This window comes from Thunnus maccoyii, chromosome 11, assembly GCF_910596095.1.
Source record: "Thunnus maccoyii chromosome 11, fThuMac1.1, whole genome shotgun sequence".
NCBI lineage: Eukaryota > Metazoa > Chordata > Actinopteri > Scombriformes > Scombridae > Thunnus > Thunnus maccoyii.
Window position 1 is genome coordinate 3,603,944 of NC_056543.1, and position 21,104 is coordinate 3,625,047.

At 38.6% G+C, this 21,104-nt stretch overlaps 2 long non-coding RNA genes across 4 annotated transcripts; one reads left to right on the plus strand and one right to left on the minus strand.

Moving 5' to 3' along the window:
* The first annotated feature begins 707 nt into the window (after positions 1-707).
* On the plus strand, positions 708-7,562 carry LOC121906496. 2 transcript variants are annotated; one of them, XR_006098641.1, is made up of 4 exons: positions 708-747; positions 2,272-2,571; positions 6,052-6,143; positions 6,652-7,562. It is a non-coding gene; the product is annotated as an uncharacterized LOC121906496 (long non-coding RNA). The 2 variants fall into 2 exon arrangements; XR_006098640.1 differs by lacking the exon at positions 708-747 and having other exon boundaries at positions 1,738-2,571.
* On the minus strand, positions 6,574-14,612 carry LOC121906495. 2 transcript variants are annotated; one of them, XR_006098639.1, is made up of 5 exons: positions 12,619-14,612; positions 11,947-12,031; positions 8,334-8,408; positions 8,020-8,126; positions 6,574-6,845 (listed from the first exon to the last, which is right to left on the minus strand). It is a non-coding gene; the product is annotated as an uncharacterized LOC121906495 (long non-coding RNA). The 2 variants fall into 2 exon arrangements; XR_006098638.1 differs by having other exon boundaries at positions 11,947-14,612.
* Between the last annotated feature and the right edge of the window lie 6,492 nt (positions 14,613-21,104).

The window sequence follows — 21,104 nt, forward strand, 5'->3', positions numbered from 1 at the left end:
TCCAACTTTGAAATCATTAGTAGATGTGATAAGAATCAGGCTGGATGTTTAGATTCTAAAATTAGTCAAACTGTTCTCCTCTATGATGCGTGAGGCACATAAGCTCATCCTCTCACGGATGTTCATAACACTGGTGGCATACTGTCATCTGTTTGGTAAGTTTTCTGTACTCTTGAATTTCTTCATTTGTACTTGTTTATCTCTGAGAGATTTTGAAATTAGGTTTTGAGCTGAAATATTTCTTATTAAATGAGCATAGAATGTGAAAGTAAACACTAACTTTGCACCGGTTATGGTGTCCAGTGTTGTGTCAGAGTGTGATTGAGACAGGAACTGTTTGAGAGTCCTTCTAACATTTGTATTTTCTGTGTTTTTATGAAGTGTGTGATGCAACAGTGGTGCTAAATGTCAACACTACTGCTGGCGAGTCAACTGTCCTTCCATGTACCCTGATGAGCACCTCCATTGACTTAAAGGATCTGCGCTTTCACTGGCAGGATGACAGAAATGATGTTTTGTACTCTTTTAACAAAGGGAAGGAGATGTCAGAGTATGTAACGGAACTTTATCGAGACAGGGTCACAGCCTTCCCCGAGGACATGACAAGAGGGAATATTTCAGTCACAGTTAAAAACCTAACACTGGAAGATGGGAAAAGAACTATCAGAGCTTTTGCTTCAGTTTTAAATAGCGCAGGGAAATGGGAGCACTCTCTAAATATCTGCCCGATCACTTTAAATGTTGCAGGTAAGGATGGAGATTTACCTTTTCTTTAAATGGATAGTCAGACAGATGGGAAGGTCAATAGCACTCTCGTATCTGCCAGTCCTGTCTACCTCTGGTTTCTTCTTGTGTTGCTGTCATGCTTAATTTCTCTACAGGGATCAATAAAGTTCAATCTTATCTTAAGTTGCAGCCAGCAGGCAGTTAGCTTAGCTTAGCATAAAGACAGCAAACAGAGGGAAACAGCTAGCCTGGATCTGTCTAAAGGTAACACAATCTGCCCACCAGCACCTCTAAAGACTAATTAAAGGAAGATCAATACCTTTTTACATCTGTCCAGGAATTAAAGGACACAATTTTCAAGTCTGTATTAAAAAAAAACAGTCAGTTGCCCAAATGAACATTAAAACATGTGAGTAATAGAGTAAAGGTCACTGAAAAAATATCACTGATGCAAGGAAAGTCCCTTTATTTACTCTAACTGAAAGTCAGGTGGCAAGATGCCGCTACCACCCACAGTTATCACTCCGCCTGCTCATACTGACCGTCAGAAAATCCCTTCATAATGCATTTATAATGTAAGTGGTAGGGGACAAAATCCACAGTCCTCATTTTGAGAAAAAAAATGTATTTGAAAGCTGATTTCCTAACATCAATGATCATCAATGATTTTGTCAGTGACTCATGTTTCAGTGTTCATTTGTTCACCAGACTGCTGTTTTATTTCCTGCTATGGATTTAGTTATTCCTGCTCTCCATATTGTCTTTTTTACACAAATGACAAAATCCACAGTCCCCCTTCTGTGCAAAAATGTATTAAAAAGTTTATCTGAAGCTAATACGAAGCTTCAATCGTCCAAATGAGTCAAATCAAGTAGATATCTTTCAACGTTACAGTCTTTTTAGTTTTTAGGGAAACACTGTCCGAGGAAACACAAAGAGGGAAGTTGATGCTAAAAAAGACAGTAAATGTGGCGGATATCCACTTGATATGACTAACTCAGACTGCTGAAGCCTCATATAAGCTTCACATCAACTTTTAAATGCATTTCACACAAAATGACTGTGAAAATGACCACACCAGCATTACTGAAACTTACAACAAACTGTCCTGGTTCCCTGGAGAAGTTAGATTTAGTTATAGCATACTCATATTTATAAAGTCATGTTATCAGGTACACCCCATTTGGTTGTTGTTTAATAAGTTACTCTAACATGTATCTTGTTTCCTGAAGTATTTTGAGGGCGTGGACCCCAGGAAGACTAGCAACCGCTGTGGCAGAAGCAAAGAGGGAGTATAGTAACAAAAAGAGGGACTCTGGCACTAAAAAGACTGTAACATTAAAAATATATCTACTTGATTTGACTATCTGAAGCTAATTAGAAGCTTCACATTAAACTTTTAAATACATTTTTGCACAAAAGGAGGACTGTGGAAGTAAAAGTGGTGGTGGTATCTTCCCATCTGACTTATAGTTAGACAGTAAATAAGGGGATATTATAACATCAGTGATATTTTCTTGGTGATCTTCACTCTGTTATTCACAGTTCCTTACAAGACCGTCAGCCTCGAGGTAAATGAGAAAGACATGAAAGCCGTCTGCACTGTCCAAAGGGGATTCCCTGAACCGCTGGTCTCCTGGAGACTCCAACACCTTTTCAACGACTCTAAACAATGGTCAGACCCGAGGAATGAACACACTAAAGCAGTGCAGGATGCTGAGGACCATCTCTACAATGTCAGCAGCACTATAGGATTCAATGGAGGTCAATATCAAAATGTGACCTGCATCATCTACAACCCTACCCTAAATGTGACATTGAGTAAAACCTACGTTTTCAACAAAGGTGAGTTCATAGAATCTTTACAGTCATTTAGAGTCATCTGTAGTATCCGCAACACAGTCTAGTCCAGTGTTAAAGACGTGATACTTCACATTATCACATATAGCCAAACTTGAGCAAATTGGACTCATGTACATATTACAGTGACAAAGGCAAACTGAAAGGTAAGTGTGAGCAAAAAACAATTTGCCAGTTCAATGCAAAAAGTCTTTTGTCTTGTGGAAATTTTTCATTGTTGCTCAAGAACCACACAGAGACATAAAGAAAACATTATTACTTGTTGAAGCAGTTGTAGACACTGTACAATCCATCACACCATCAGTAACAATTATACAAATGTCCAAACACAAACAAAAATACAATCATCTTGTTTTTTGGAGAGAAAGCATGTTGTTCAGCTGGCCTTTTCCCTAAAGCCAGCCCTTTCTCTAAAGATTGTGAACCCAAACTAGACAGCTTTATACCTGGTCCCTAAATGGACACTTCCACAAACCGTTACACCTTCTTACAAACAAGTGTGATGACATATATATATATATATATATATATATATATATATATATATATATATATATATATATATATATATATATACGATATACAATCTAACAGAGACCTCATGGTCAATCAGTACCTTCAAACATGGACATCCTTCAACTTAAGCTTGTCTAGGTGTCTCATGATCCACACAGTCTCTAAAACAGTAGGCTTAAGACAAAGATATCTCTAGCTAACCCCAGAGGTCAGTGAGCAATCCTCAGATAGAAACAGGTTCAAGAGTTTAACTAGCTTAGGAGTAGGATTTCTTCACCAACATGTATACTTAAAATGACAATGACATTACATCATATTCAGTTGATAACAAACATTGACCCCTTAGTTTAAAAACATTTGTAACATTTATATAAAAGATTTATAAAATGATAACCTACTATTCAATTTTCTTTCACAGTCTACAAATTCGTTGTTTTTTGTTAAAACACATACAGAGACGCCTTCTTGATTAATAGATCTTACTGTAGATCTATAAATGATCATAATCAGAGTGTTTGCAGAACTTAAAAGTCTTAAATGTGTAATTGAAAGGTTTTAATTTCATGGTGATTTTTATTTATTTCTCTTTGAGTCAAAAAGTTCAGCAACTGAATCAGGACTTTTGATATGTAAAATCTAATGCCAAACTAATGCTGACCTGTGTGATGAGACCTTCATTCTTAATCGACCTACTAAGATCAAAGCCCTATATTAAAAGTGAAGATACATGTGTACAGTACAGGTTTAGTGACTGTTTAACATAAAAAATCCTGTAGATAATCTGTCGAATTCATCGTTCTGTGGAACTTCAACATCTTTCTGCATGAAACTCAGGTTCAGCCAGCATCCCCTGTATGCATTAGAGTACATTTACAGGCAGTTAGCTCTCTGACATAGAATGATGTGACGTGAGAATAGTCAACATGAGCCAATATCATATCTTTCTCATGAGAAATTGCTTACCACAGAAGTTACTGTATATTGGACAGTGTTTCCCTGTTGAGCTGCAGGGGAAGTACAGTAACAAAAAGAGGAACTCTGGCACTAAAAAGACATTTAATACGTAAATATCTTTCAACGCGTAACGCTGAAAGATATTTACTTGATTTGATTCATTCGGACGGCTGAAGCTTCATATTAGCTTAAAATAAACTTTTAAATACATTTTCGCATTATGAAGGGATCTTCTAATGGTCAGTATGAACAGGAGGAATGATTACAACAAGAAAAACATGTTTCACTGTTCATTTGGGCTCCTGACTGTTGTTGTTGTTGACTTGAACCCACATACACATCAAGCCAAACAGGACATGCCAGTAATGTTTTTCTGGTAAGAAAATACACCAATTTTACTGTCATTAGCGGAAGCCTAAGGGAACTTCTTCAAATGTCTTGTTTCGTCCGACCAACAGTCCCAAAGCCCGAGATATTCAATTCACAGTGATGTAACATAAAGAAAAGCAGCAAATCCGCATATTTGAGAAGCAGGAACATTTTTGGCATTTTTTCTTGTGAAACAATTATATAAAATTAAGATTTTTATTTTATTTCATTTTTACAAGATGCACAATTGTGAGGCGATGAAATTATATGTTCACAATTACTGGCCTGAACTAAAGCACAGTGACATACAGAGTTACATAATCTGACCTCAAACAGCAGCTTGTGATGCTGCTGACACCTGCTGGAATAACAGTGTAATACAATGGGTTCAAATAGAAAATGTCATGGTTTGCTGCACCTAAAACACATTATTATATATTTTTATTAACTAGAACCAAACCACACTGATTGATTCATCAATTGAAAAAGCACTGGTTTATTTAGTTGACAGCATGTCACAACAATTCAGTGTCATTTTCTTTGTAAAAATAAAGTCATTGTTCAGAGGACTATGACTCAACAGTGAAACTCTGGCTAGTAGCTACAGTTCTCTTTTTTAAAAAAAACCATAACTCTTGTTCCCAAAGTGATAAGAAAAACAAGAAGTGCTTGATGAATTTGACTAAGGAAGTTTTGATTTTTATATTTGACAGATTTTCATTTACAGAAATAACAGAAGATCCAAATATCTAACAGCTTTGGTTCATTGACACTCAGTAACTCATTAAATCAGTGGACGGGTCCTGTTTTCTACATTTCAGAAACATTTCAAAGATTAGACTCACCTTCAGTACCAGTTGATCAGACTACTGTGACTCTTTGCTCTCTGACATCTCTCTCCTGCTCACAGCTCATCCAAAACTAAGCTGCTAGGATTTTAACTGGTGCAAAGAAACATGATCACGTTTCACAGATCCTGGCTTCCCTACACTGGCTACCTGTCGCTCGTCCACTTGATTACAAAATTCTACGGCTTACTATTAAAGCCCAGAGAGCTTTTGTTGCCTCATGCCCCCTCTGCTCCCTGAGATGCTCAGATGCCTCTCTTCTTGTTATTGTGAGGTCTAGACTGAGACACAAAGGTGATAACCCTTTACCCTAACCCTTAACCCTAACCCTTAATCCTTAACCCTTTTACCCTAACCCTTAACCCTAACCCTTAACCCTAACCCTTAACCCCAACCCTTAACCCTAACCCTTAACCCTAACCCTTAACCCCAACCCTTTACCCTAACCCTTAACCCTAACCCTTAACCCTTTACCCTAACCCTTAACCCTTTACCCTAACCCTTAACCCTAACCCTAGTGCGGGCTCTCAGAGGAGATCAGAGCTGGAAACTCTGCTTCTTCTTTTAAATCACTTTTAAAAACCTGCTTTTTAGAGTTGCTTTACAGTGAATTCTTTATTATTTTGCAGTGTTTTCATTCAGATTTAATCTTCTGTGTTTTTATTGTTATGTCCTGTTTTTATTGTAGCTGTGTTTTGAAATATGTTATGAAAATTATTTTTTTGTTATTATTATAAAGGGTAAAGCAGTTTATCACAGTGTTCATCTCTGCCTACAGGTAAACATCTGTGGGGCCTCCCTGTGTGGGCTTCGATTCTGATTGCAGCTGCTACAGTTCTGTTGGTTACAACTGTGATTACCACATAAAATGTGAGTTGTTTTAATTTATTGATGACTTTTGAGCATTGATTTTTAATCTAACTGGCGAGAAAGAATGGTCAGATAAATACTTAGAACTTGATAGAAGAGATCTATTGAATTTAAAATGAAAAGATAGGATATTAGTGAGTTGTTCTCCTTTCTTTTATGTCTATCTAGCTATTAAAGGAAACACTGCTATTAATTTGGACTAAATGACTAAAAGAAATTACAGCTGTTTGTGTACTGTAAGTACAATTCACATACAGTACTTAAAGATGCATTACCAAGTTTCTTCTTTGGCCACTTAGGGTAAAACTAGTTGAAAACCAAACTATGGCCTAATGTTCATGTCAATTGAGTTTCTGACTTATAAAAAGCCTTTACGTCAACCTGCAAGTTGTAATTACGACTGGAAAACTGGAAAACATTTGCCACTTAATGATACAGAAGTGCCTGAATATTTTATTTTCAATCCTCATATGACCAATGGAGTTAAACAACTTTCTTGTGTTGCCAGATGACGTGAACACAATCCTTAACATGTGAATTTTTCCGATCCTTGGGGAGGGACCTGGCTGCAGACAAGATGGCGGATCTCAACCATGTAGGAGATGTGTCCTTCAGGCCGGACGTGGTTCTTTTTTGTGGTGTTCATTAGAGACATTGATGACTCCAAGAGGTGGCGGTAATGCATGTCATGTTGGCTGCAGCCTGTCATGAAATCGGGAAAAAGAAGAAGATAAATTGGAAGACTTTTAGGGCAAATAATTTTGCTTTAGAGTTTGTTCAAACAGAGATTTCCTCGTAGTTCTGACCGACTGAGTAGCAGTGAGTGCTTGTAAAGGTCTTTACCAGAGGTTAGTTCAACCATGGGCCAGTATAAACGCAAGCTATTATGATGTTTCATAACACTTTTTAACACTGTTAAGGACTGTATCTGAGGGGGGAAAATGGCATCAACGCACCATTTCTGTTCGACTGCCAGACATTTGTGTTTGTGGTTGGTTAGTTGTAAATTAGAGAATAAGGGACGAAACCGTCTAATGGGACTATAAAAAGCCTCTGGTGACAATTGTGTGTTTAATAATCCATTAATGACACAATATTTATAAATGTGTGTGATGATTTGTGAGTAATTTAAATGCATTTTTTAACAGTTTTTACATAATATAAGCCTTAGTGGTGTTGGATATTATTGGCCAGCTACAGACCAGTCTCCGCCACTAATCCTTGTATAGTTTATCTATTTCTACCATTGTCATATTTATATTTTTAGACTGTCTTTGTGAGTGAATGAACTGTAATGTGTGCTTTGTTTGAAAACTCGCTTGCCTCAAACGCCCCTTGAGGGATGGATAAAGTATTTTGAATTGAACTGAATTGATCTACGAATACCAAACAATTGTACACATAAATACAACCTTAAGTTGAATAAGTGTCAGTATTCTACATAAAAATGTGCAACTTCAGATTCATTCATCAAAATAAAGCTTCATATGCATATAAATGTCTCAAAATGTTTGTTTTTTTGCATTTATTTACAAATCCTTGAATGTGTCTGCATGGATCACCTGACCAGTGTGGATTGGTTTACATCTGTGTGGAATTTTGAGCTTTAAAAGGGATTGCTCTGGATTTTTTTTTTTTTTTTTTTTTTTTAAGGTAAAGAGGGCCGGAGACATTAAGCTGTTAGACAAACTGGCTCAGAGGGAATGGACTGGGAAAAATGCCATCCGAATTAGCTAAACAAACAAGGAGAGGATTTTCTGCATGGTCAGTAAAAGAAAGAAAGCTGATCTAACACAGACATATGACACAGCTAGAGTCACACTTGGAGGGTCGGGGGGTCAGTCTTTAATAAGTAACAAGTTATTACAGACCGTACCTGGTCAGTCAATAACATTTTCATTCATTTAGACGGCTTTCACATCAAGGGGAGATGACTGAGTGCCATCGTTGTTGTAGTTCAAACATGATTTCAGTTGCTGATCACTGCATTGGAGGACGACAACATGCAGAGAGTTATAAATAAAATGTACTTTCACATAACATAACATATATTTTGACTTTTCAATACTCATTGCTTTTCATATTTTCAATAAATATTATTTGCAGACACACAAAAAAGACCAACACATTCCAATAAATTAATTCTGGATTGAGTTTGTCATTCATTATTATGTCATTTATTGAATGTACCTTATTGGCATTTCTCACTGCTGTCTCGTTATCTTCCTGTAATGACCCGGCATAGCTAGGTAGCTAATTAGCCACCTGGAACAGGACAGTTTGTTTGACAGGCTGTGACAGTTAATACATTTACAATCTACATGATAACACAACAATATATTTTATTTATTGCCCAGCCAGCCTGAATATACTGTTGCAGTTTAGTTTTAGCCACACTAGCTACAGTTTAGTGCTAGTTAGCAATTGTTACCATGCTAACACACTAAACCAAGATGATGAACATGGTAAACATTATATTGTTATATTGATATATAATTATATCATTGTCATTTTGAGCATGATGTTAGCATTTAGCTCAAAGCACCACTGAGTACAGCACAGAGCTGCTGAGGATTTGGGGCCCATTTTAGGCTCCAAACAGCCTAATTGTGTTTCTCCTTATTGACTGAAAGAACATACCAAGGTTTTGTGCCAATAAAATAGAAGAAAAGCAGAACTGCTGCCTGTCTGGGCTCATACAATATGTTTTTAAGTTGTTCCTGTGTAGAAGTTCAAAATATGGGAGGAGGGTACGGAAATTCAAATAGCAATTGCACCTGACTTATCACCACAGACACTGACACAGCAGTAATTTGCGTCAGGCTTGCGTCAGTAAACAGTTGCTCTTTACCAAAAGTGCCTCTGCAACTTCAAGGAAGGCCACCCACTAGACTCTCCCAAGGTCAAAAGTGTGTTTCTGATATGTGTCACATGTGATGTCAGTTTGCATGACCTGTGCAACTGTAAATGTAAAAGTGTCAGAAAGTGGAAAAAGTGAATTCATGTGTTGAGGCTTTTGTAGTTGTGACATTCTGCCACTGTTAAAAAGCAGACACAGAAAAAAAAACTGAAACTAACATAAAACACTCTCACTAAAGCAGAAGAAACCAGTTTGTATGATTCAGAGCCAGTGTGGTTCTGGTGACCAAGCCTCCTCTGAACCTGCCTCCCACCTTTCCAACTTTTTGGTCCACAAATGTTAAAAAAGCACCAATAGGCCTCATGGGGGCAACGTCCTGGGATGTAACTGGTCCCTCCTCCTTTTCTACACTGGACATTTGGAGCCATCTTGTCCCTGGTTCCCATGTCTCTGCTGGGATTAATCCCTGAACCGCAGGTGTGATAATCCTAAACAGAATGGGGCTGCTGAACACTGGGACTGACAGTGCCCAGGCCCCAGTCTGCTTTGATCAGGGGCCCAACAGCTGGGCTCCTGTTGGTCCACAAACTGAGCCTCTAGGGCCTGTCTCCACAGAGATGGGAAGACAAAACAAAGCACACTTGTTCTACAAAAGGCAAGGATGCTGTTTGATACACAGACTTTAATGTAGCATGAAGTGTTGGAGGGATTTTAGAAACTCTTGCCTGAATTGCACAACAGACAGTTCATGTTTCCGTGATACGTGCCTCAAAATGAGGAGAGTGGAAACCACAATTTCTTTCCATTTAAGTGAATAAGGTTTGCTGATGAGAAAACTTAAGACTAGACTAACAATAGTTAACAGAGATTTCACATATAACAATCCCCTCCCATTACCCTCACAGCAACAACTAAAGTAGCCTATCACAACAGAAAAAACACACCTAAAGCAAATTTACACTCACATAAAAGAAAAAAATAAATGAATAAATAAATAAAAAGGAGACAACGTGATGTTCCTGGATGTTGGCATGACGTTGGTTTAGGTTCTTGGGGATAATCAAGAGTGAATTAGACTTCAGGAGTGGTAGAAATGAAAGGGTCCCAAATAAAATGAAATGTCTCTGCCTTGCTTTGTCATATATATATATCTAATCTTTTAAACAAGCAAGCAACTCATTTAATCTCTCATCCAGTGTATATGAGGTGGTTGAATAGACTTTCATCCCATGAGAATCAACCGTTTGGCGATTAGGGTGGAGAAGACTGGGGCATCTTTCTGAAAGTTAGAGAGAGGAATATTTTTGGGTGGGAGGCCAAGGTGAGCAATGAGTGGGGAAGGGTCAATGATTTTTAATGCTTTAGAAATAGAGTCAAAAATTGACTTGCAGAAGGTAAATAGTGTGGGGCGTAGCCAAAACATGTGCATCAATCTAGCTGGAGCCTGCTTGCATCTATCACATAGGGTGTTGTTTTCATGTTTAATTCCACACTGCCTGACTTTGGTCCAGTATGTTCGATGAATGGGGAGTATGTGGTCATTCGTACACCAACGGCGTCATATTGAAGTGTGAAACAAGAAGCCACAACAAGAAGCAAAATGGATTCCCATGGATGGAGTACACATGAAACACACTGTCTGATTTCCACTGGGGCCGCGCACCAAGGTCTTTGCAAACTTTTTCCTCTTCATTTTTTAATTTCTGGCATACTAGGCATGGGAAGACAAAGCATTTGGTCTTTGCAAATGGAAATTATTCATATGTTTATTTGCATATAGAGTGGGGATGTGACATCCGATCACAAGTGGTCACTCAAGACGCATGTGGGGATGTATTCTGATGTACTTAGAGCTGTCCACTTGTGATCGGATCATCCAAGACGCATGTTAATGTCAGGTGTGAATAGTCTAAATCAGTCTCCCATTAATAGGTCTTGAGATGGCGTGAAGTTTGTGATAAGGTCATATAGATGGGAAACAACCGCTTTGTTGTGGATACTGGTCTCCAGTATATTATCTAGCAGAGTTTTACAAGGAAACGACGGAAAATCTTTAAAGTTTTTCCCCACAAAATCACAAATCTGAAATGGTGAGTTTGGGGGAACTTTTTATACATAGACAGAGGAAAATTCTGTGGTAGTGTTTACTAAAGACTAGACTTTGACCTCTTTAAACAGACAAAACATTTAGTTCCCAGAAAATGCAAAAACAAATGGTCTTTAAAACCATGTGTTGGAGTCAGTCAGGACATGAATATTATCGATCCTCATAGACCCAAAGCAGTAAACTGCAGCAAACTTAACAAACGTTCATATGTACTGCTACAGATTTCCCTTGAATCCTGTGGGGGATAGATTAAGTTTCTGTTCCTCTAAATTGATGTTGAAAAACATACACAGTTGACACTTCCTAACCAAACACTTCTCTATAATTCCCTTTTGGTTATTTCCACTTGTCATCATGATCAGAGGAACACGTTGATATGATATGATATATGATATATGCTGACACACTGATGTTTAGCAGGTATTATGTTTACCATGTTCACTATCTTAGTTTAGCATATTGGCATGCTAGAATTTGCCAATAAACACTAAACGCAAGGTACAGCTGAGCATAATGGGAATGTCATTAGGTTTTGCAGGTATATTTGGTCGAAAAATCATAAAGTCTTAAACCAATAAAATTCTTAACCTGATGATGGTGCTAGAAGAAAAGTCAGATGATAAATAAAATTGTTACAATTTACTCTGAAGAGACCGTGAATATCTGTACCAAATTTCATAGTAGTTAATCAGTCTGAACCAAAACACACACCAACATTGCCATCCATAGAGTAACACTGCTAGCAGGGCTAAAGACAAGTCCTGACACTTGAGCAATTACTGCTTGGATAATGTTCACAGGAAAGTTTTTTTAAATGAATGAATTGCTACATTTACATATTGCTCCAAAGATGCAGGGACGTGGTCAGGGTGGATGACGCACTCTTGACTCCAGAGACCGGGTTCACATCCTGAATCTCCTCTGTGGTTTAAGCAGCAAAAGCACTTATAAGATTATTTAAAGATGGTGGTTTCAGTTAACTGTTAATAAACACGTAATGTCTCCTGCTTCAAGTCACTACAGACCTTTTCTGTATTAAACCAATACCATGATCTTCCCCTAACCTTAACCAAGTGCTGCCAGCGTCTAAACATAACAATAAAAATGTTTAATAATTGACAATAGAGGACAATTGAAAGGACAAGAACCAAGGATGCAGTATCAACAAACAAGATTTAAAGTACATACAGTAAGTGCAGTAAAAATAAAGTACAATAAAATAAAATGGAAACAGGGCTAACTTTTTGTGTAATTCAAAACAGGCCATGCATTCAAAATCCTGATTACATTAGGATATCCTGTATTGTATTGGGTTTTTTAATCACTGTGGTGAAGCCAAAGATGATTTTCTAGAACATGGACAGTAAAGTTTTTAACTAACAAAAAAGCTGAAAAATGCTTTTGTCAAAACAAGCACATATTGTACTGCAGGATAAGATATTTTGGCAGAAAATGAGATACTTTGTCACTGAGCATTTTACTTGAGTATCAACATTTTTGTGACTCACCAGATGCGTTAATTAATTGACAAACATTATCTCATTATGTTTTCCATCCATCCATCCATTTTCCCTCGCTTATCTGGGACCAGCTCACGGTGGCAGTAGACTGAGTGAGGTAACCCAGACGTCTTTTTCTCCCCAGCAGCATCCTCCAGCTCCTCCTGGGGGATCCTGAGGTGTTCCCAGGCAAGAAGAGATATGTAATCCCTACAACGTGTTCTGGGTCTGCCCCAAGTCTCCAACTAGTTGGACATGCATGGAACACCTCCAAAGGGAGACATCCTAACCAGATGCGTAAACCACCTCAGCAGCTCCACTCTGAGCTCCATCCAGATGTCCGAGCTCCTCACCCTGTTGCTAAGGCTGAGGCCAGACACCCTCCGGAGGAAATTCATTTTCTTGGTAACTGAAACTGATGTGCATTAATTAATTTGCAAACAAAAAGAGACGGTAGAGGACCCCAGGACGCAAAGATTAAGACTCACAACAATATAATGGGACCCTGCCTGAACCAGTTAGATTGAATATCATTTAGATTTGGCCCAATTTAGGTCCAAAGTCAAGCCAAATACAAATATGAGATACCATTTTACTTAATTAAGTGACTTCAAGGGAAAACAGGACAGACAATTTTTACACCATATGACATAAATGAGGCAGCAACTATCTGGCTTTACATAAGAACCCTAATGAGGTTTTTCTTGATGTCATGTCATGATGTGCAATGGAAAATAAATCCCAGACTCCGAAAAGTGAGAGGTGATGGGAAGGATTTGGTTCTCAACTGGTAGCATGGAGAAAATCAGCACCACCACTTATGTAAAGGTAATTCACTAGCTGTATCAGATTCCTTCCCTCATTTCAGTGCAGTTTTTTCTTTTTTAATAAAGCCATTCTGTTCCACCGGTGACAGTAATACGATAAAATGAGATGAAGTCAACAACATTTATGTTGCACTTGACAAGAAGCAACATGATGCATCACTCTTTATTGATCTGTCCAAAGCTTTCAACACAGTCGACCATGATGTTTTAAAACTTAGACTTCTTAACTCAGGACTCTCAGAGCAAGCAGTCGTTTGGTTCTCAAACTACCTCCGTAATAGGTCTCAGTGCATTAGATATGATGGTCTATGTTCTGATACTGTATCTGTCGACAAGGGTGTACCACAGGGCTCTGTATTAGGTCCACTTTTATTCACAATTTATATAAATAATCTGAGTCGTAATGTTGTGTGTCAACTCTTGTACAGTCCACTGAATCCTTGCAAAATGCTTTTACTGCTGTCCAAAATGTCCTATGAAACCCCATAGGTCACGAAATATCCCTTCAGTGGTCACTTTTGAGGGAAGTGAAAAAGCAATTGTTAACTCATAAAAATACCTGGGTATTTTGATTGATTACTCCCTCACTTTTAAGCCTCATGTGCAGTCACTAGTAAGAAAGCTGAGGCAAAAACTGGGTTTTTATTTTCCAAATAAGTGGTGTTTTTCTTATCATGTAAAAAAGGGACTTGTTGCCGTCACTTTTTTTTTTACCTGTGTTGGACTATGGTGATCTTTTATATATGCATATTTCCGCTCAGTGTCTTCATACGGTTGGCACAGCTTACCATGCTTCCTTGAGGTTCATTACCAATTGTAAAGCTCTGACCCACCACCTTTACATATAAAGCAATTTTTGGTCTGCTCCCATATGACCTATGTGTTTTTTATCATGCAGAAAAGTGCCGGAAAGTACTCTTTGCGTTCTCAGGACTTCTTTATGCTTTCTGTCCCAAATGCCTGTATGGAAATAAGAAAAAGGGCATTTGTGTATTCTGAACCCTCTGCATGGAATACTTTGGAGAATGACTTGAAACTCAACAAATTAATCTCATTAAATGCATTTAAATCCAAAATGAAAGAATTAGAGGCAGATCCCCTAGGATGTAAATGTTTTCAATTTACCTGGTGATGCAACTGATTCCGAGAAATTTCTCTTTTGAAAAGTGAGTTTCCTTACGCTTGATTTTATTTTCTTTTTTTAAATTGGTCTCCTTTTGCGTTTCTGTCTGTAACTATGGGTTTTTATTTGTGCTGCTGCCTGTCTTGTCCAGGTCTCTCTTGAAAAAGAGATTTTTAATCTCTCTGGGACTCGCCTGGTTAAATAAAGATTAAATAAGTAAATGAAATAAAAGATAAGACACACACCTGATAACAGTATTCTATCTGTCACAGTATTGACACTGCAAAAGGTGAGAAGGCATTGTGTGGTTACATGAGAGACTTATCTAAGTGTGATAACCTGAGGTCACGGCAGTGGTTGCCATGTGATACCGAGATACCAATATGTGCGTTTCATAAAGGGAGCTCATAAAGGAAGCTTTCACATTCAAAGTACAGAAATGCAAACAAACAAGTGGTTCTGTCTTTATAGTTTCATTTATGTCACATTTTTGTCTTATATTCTTTCTTAGCATAAGCAGAACAGCTCACAGTGAGTACTGATAAATATTACAGGTGACAGACAGTACAGAAGTCAAACATCAGAGCCATAGTGAACTATTAATATTCCTGCAATTGTAAAATAATCATACTAAGAAGAACAGATACAAACGAGAGCATTTTAGAAGTGAGTAAAAAAAAAGAAATCAGAACAGTGATGATTCATTTAATCCTCTGAAACAAAGGATGCATTTTTAGAATTTGTTTTTACATGCAAAATAAGAACAAACATGAATTTGAAGAAAATAAATCAAATTAAATATATATACAGTATATATCTAACATATCGTTGTCTTTGTCAATATCCATTTGGTCTACAGTGTCGCTTTCTTCATTTGGTATAATGTCCATTTCTCCCGCTTTTTCTCCATTTGGGTTTCTCACAGTCTCCCAATGTTTCAGTTTTTCCATCAAATAGATTTCCTCGACTATCTGTGTCCACTGATCCAGAGTTGGCAGGTCAGCTCAGCCCCATTTCTGTGTTATAGTCTTTTTACAACAGGAGAACATTTGTAATATTACAAAAATAAAGCAGAGAACTATATAGGAACATCATATCTTAATATTCTTTTCATTGCTGTACATTCTGTCTGTTGGGCATTTCCAGAATACACGACCAACATTTCCAGATCCACATTCTCACATTCTGTCTTTTATTCAAGTGCTGAAAGACACATTTTGTCCCAAAAATTGCACAACTTTTCCAATAATTGCAGAAAGAAAAAGATAAACAGGATTGACCAAATCCATGAAAAGCAGCTGTTTTTTGTATAAAACATTCATTTAAAGTTGAATGATTGAAAAGTGATAAGTTAATTTATATACATACAGTAGGTGGTTATGTGCAGTATATGCAGCCTGCTCAAATATAGAGCATATATAAGAAAATATATAGGTGTGTAGGTACAGTAGGTATTACAGTGTTACAGGTTCATTGCACAGCGACTGAATTAACTGTTCATCAGGATGTCGACAAGAGGGAAGAATCTGTTCCTGTGTCTGATAGTTTTGGTATTTACAGTGTTCTGTAGCACCGACCAGAGGTGAGACGATGGAACAGGTTAAATGATGGGTTCATAATTTTTCAAGACTGAAGTTTCATATTAGCTTCAGATAAACTTTTAAATATATTTCTGCACAGAAGGAGGACTGTGGATTTTGTCCCCCATCACTTACATTGTAAGTGCATTATGAAGGGATCATCTAATGGTCAGTATGAACAGGACGAATGATTGCAGCAAGAAAAAAAACTTGTTCATTTGGAAACCAGACTTGAAAAATAGTGAACCCATCTTTTAAGGTTGAACCTACTCAAATTAAAGCTGAGACTTCGCACTTTAGTGTAATATCCATTATTTTATTTCAAATTGAATGTACTGAAGCACAGAGCCTGAAGAACAAAAAATTGTGTAACTGTCCAAATAACTTACTGGACTGAACATCTAAATAGGGAGACGTGGTACCGTGTTTGTCCACTGGAGGGCAGCCTTTACCAGATAATGCTCAAACAACTCTTACCACCTTATTCCCATCATTTATGTCTGCCAGTGTTTGTGTGGGTGTGTTAGTGCCAGTGTGACTCTAACCGATGAGAAGTCCTGTGCCTCTACTTTCCCACTCTGCTTGAGGCAGCTCTAAAGTCCTGTTTTGAACTATTTAATTATCAAACATTGTTGCCTATGAACGTTGTTTGTGTGTGTGAGACTACTGCTCAGATAAGGTCGGTGTATTGAGAACGACACCCTGTGGTGACCAGAAGCTCTGAGAGGAGATTTCACACAGACACACACACACTGTGGTGACTTTGTGGTAATATACCCTCCCAGTTGTCCTGTCAGGTTGTGTTTCACACTGCCAGGGTCACCCTCTATGTCCCAGCTTTAAGCTTCTTCTCCCTTTGATTCATAGTCACACACACACACATACACACACTCACTGCAATCAGATTAAATACAAAACGCATATGTTTCACATCAGAGCACGTCCAGCTGTGTGTGTCCTTTGCCGTGTGTGAAACATATGATGCAAACACTCTGATACACACACACACACACGACTCTGATTTATTACAGCTTGGGTCTTTTTGTCATATATCAGGATATAATTTCTCCTTATATGTCCCACCCTCTCTCAGACTTCAGCAATCACTTTGGAGACTACAATGTTATTTTTACACTGTAATACATTTTAAGCTGGTTCATCTCAGAAACACAAATCCCCTTGCTGCCCTAAAAATGTTAGTTAACTGAACTTAAGTTGAATATGTTCAAAGTTGTGTCATGAGTTGTGAAAATGTAAAACTAATTGAGATAAGTTGACTCTTGTAGTCAATAAAGTTAAAGAATAAGGCTGCGATTTTCTATATTTTTCCTATTGTCAACAAATCTGATGTGCAGAGCCAAACCTGCAAGTCTGATATATATTATTCCTCTATGCTGTAGACCTCCATTGTTGTCCAAAAACGATTAAAAACATGTCAGTGAGCCACACACAGCTGCACTGGGTGACATGTTTATTCATTATAAAGAGTTCGGTCATGTTAGTTTGTTTAGAAACGGCTCCAAAGACTAATAACAGCGATCACATTTTCAGTCTCAAGAGAGCAGTTCCTTGGCTTGACGTCTGCGGTACAGTTCTTCATTCGACACGAGGAACTTACAGCTGTAGGCGCTGCTGCTCTTTGAGCCCCTTTGCACCAGAGCCAGCATAAAGTCAACAAGCGAGGTTGCTCTCAGAAACATTGGTAAATTATAAGAGCATGGGGGTAGGGACTGAATTCAATACTAACAATCATGGTTTGCACTGTTTTCATTACAGCAACCATAACTTCTCTTAAAAGGTATTAAACACACAGCAAGTTTCTGTCATGGATATTTTCTTCACACTACAAAAAAAGAAGGCACTAGCATAGACTGTATACAAAGATGGACGTAGCGAGTGTGCACTGGAGCCGGTTTGAAGTCCAGAGTTGCAGGTTATTGTCGGCGCCATCTTTCTCATTTGGAGTCAGGATCTTCTAGATAAGGAGTGCGGGGTGTTGCCTCTCACGCTCGGGAAACATGCCCTGCTACCTCGGACCGAAGCTAACGCTAGCTTACTGGGAACACCGAGCAATGCACACTTGAGCTAACGTTAGCTACTTTAGCTAAATTGTGCTAACAGGGCAGGTAACGTAATCAAATAACATTAAACTTAGTGAAATATTGTGACAACAGTCCGACCCACTGTGAGTCCCGGAGCTGTCAATCACAGCTGTCAACCACACAGCAGACATCAAAGCTACTATAAGTCTTCAAATCTTATTAACAGAGCAATAATTTCCAAAATGACCACCAGCACACTTATTAGAGATTGAGGCCACATGGCCAAAATGGCGACAACTTCAAAAATAAGGCCCCAGTTGTAATAAATCTGAACAACCCTTTAAGCTACTTGTTCTCTTAAATGATTAAAAAGGACTTAAAACACTTCTCTGCTATATCCCAGGACAATGGGGTTACCACGTAAACAAACCCCAGCAACAGTCCCAGTCGGCAGTAACAGCCAGCCTCCCTGCCCTGAGATCTGGCCAGTGACCTTTTTATGAATAGGGGAAGATATTGACTGACAGTGCTGGCTGAATAGGAAGCCCAGTTAGCTCCCAGTTGAGCACTCGGGTAAGCTGATACCCCTGTGTCCCCCCACAGCTCGAGTAAACACAGTCAGAGTCTATCAGTCCAAGTACGAAACTGCAACAGTGTCTAAGAGGTCATTCTCCTCCAAAGGCCGACCCCTCCTCCTCCCCTCCTTTCTAGACCCCCTCTACCCTCCTCCTACCCGGCCCCGTGTCACAAGGCCAAATCGATGCATCTGACCCCCCTTTTCTTTGGTGGATGAACTTTCACCCCTAGCCCAACAAAGCGAGAAAGCAAAAAAAAAAACCTTTTTCTTCAGAGAGTGTTTTTAGTCTGTACAAACAAAGCTGTCCTCCAATCCCAACACCCACTCGAAGGTCTGTGTGTGCCATGGTTGAGGTAGTGAGACGGATGGCCTCTCGGAGCAGGACGTCCCATCGTAAAAGAGCCAAAGTGGTCCTCAAAAGGAAAGTGTGTTTTCTCTACATGGAGCTGTGAGAACTGAGAGCGCGTCAAGTCTCTCACCTTCGAACGTTTGATGGACAGTGGATGGAGAGACAGAGGATGGGGGGGGGGGGGGGTGTACATGGTGGTGAAATGCTAATGTTGGAATGAAATTTGAAATATGAAAGTCAAACCCTGAATTATGCATGTTTGAGCAGGTATAAAGAGAACCATTTACGGTATACAGTATATGTGACTGACATTACCAGAGATATAACTGATAATACCATTTGTGAGAACATATAAAGATGTGATGAAAATTAATCTCATGCAAATCACATTCCCTGTAATTTTATCTTTAATGCAGCGTTATATGTAAAGAGTGAAAGAAATGGTATTTGCTTCAGTGACTTAGCGACATCTTTAAACTACAAATGAAATTCCGTTTTTTATCTGCTACAGCATACATACTGTATCTGCTCTTTAAATGACATGTCATATTCTCTCTCTGGAGGAGAATAAAATAAAAATAATGAGTACGCCAAAGGGAGAAATGTATGATTTTTATAATTTTGGGTTTATGTTGGCACATTCATGTCTTTAAGTAGTCAGAACTGGGTTGAATAATCAATCAAATCAATTTAATTTAAACGTATTCGTCACAACCCTGGCCGTGTCTCCACTCATTTCCCTTGTGTTTGCCTTTTCCCCTGTGGCTTCTGTTTCCCCTGTGTGTGTGTGTGTGTGTGTGTGTGTGTGTGTGTGGGGCTTCCTTCCTTGGCACTCTCCGTCTCCCTCCTGATTGCATCTCGTTCACTTCACCTGCCCAACCTGCACATCTGCCTACCATCAACTCATCAACTCAACAGTATATCTACTGCGGTTCTCCATCCACTCATCACCAGATCGTTGTTTCAACTACAGCGGTAGTCTCTTGGCTGCGCTGCAACAGCATATTCAGAGTTATTCCTCATGTTGTTTGCATTACCTGTACTTAACGTGTATCCTTGTGCTTCCAGGATCACTACCCCTTCGGTCCCCTGCCTGCCTATTTACTAACCCCTGATCTTATCCTCAGCCAGACACACTCACTCCCTCATCCGTCTTGCTCAGCTCACCTCTGCTAACCACCATCCAGCTCAGCTCAGCTCAGCCATCCGCCATCACCTCTTTACCTTCTGGCTTGTCTGCCATCATCATTCCCCTTTTATTCCTACAACAAACCCCTTTTTTATATTACTTAACTCCTTTGTCTTCGCTCGGGTCCGCCTTTACTGATTGTAACATTATTTGCATAAAGCTAAAGCTATTATGTGCAATCAAAGTGCAGCAGACAACGTTTCAGACATAAAACATCAAAATAAAACTGTTCTGTCTGCTGAAAACACAATAAAAAAGATTTTTTAAAGTAGAGCTGCAACAATAAGTCAAATAATCAATTCGTCCAACAGAAAATTCTGCAACTATTTTGATAATAAGTTATTAATTTTAGTCCTTTTTTCAAGCAGAAATGTCACAAATGATCTGATTCCAGCTTCTGAAATGTGAATATTTGCAGCTTTATGTCATATATGACATAATGAAAACTGATATCTTTGTTTTTGGACTGTTGGAATCGGACAAAACAAGAAATCTCACTGACCTGTGGGGAATAATAACATGACATTTTAAACTGTTTTCTGACGATGATGCATACATGATTGAGGAACTAATCAGCAGATTAATCAATAATGAAAAGTAAACATTATTTGCAGTCCCTACATAGAGCAGCAACACTTCTGTCTCGGCTATCTGTGACACTGACTAAGCAGCCGGAAACACAAGTGAACCCACATTCGTCTTACAGCTGATGTCGCCTTCTTATCTACACACATGAACACATGTCCTGTCCTGCAAACTCTGTCTCCTATAAATGACGTTTATATATTACTAACCTGTTTTTTCTCAC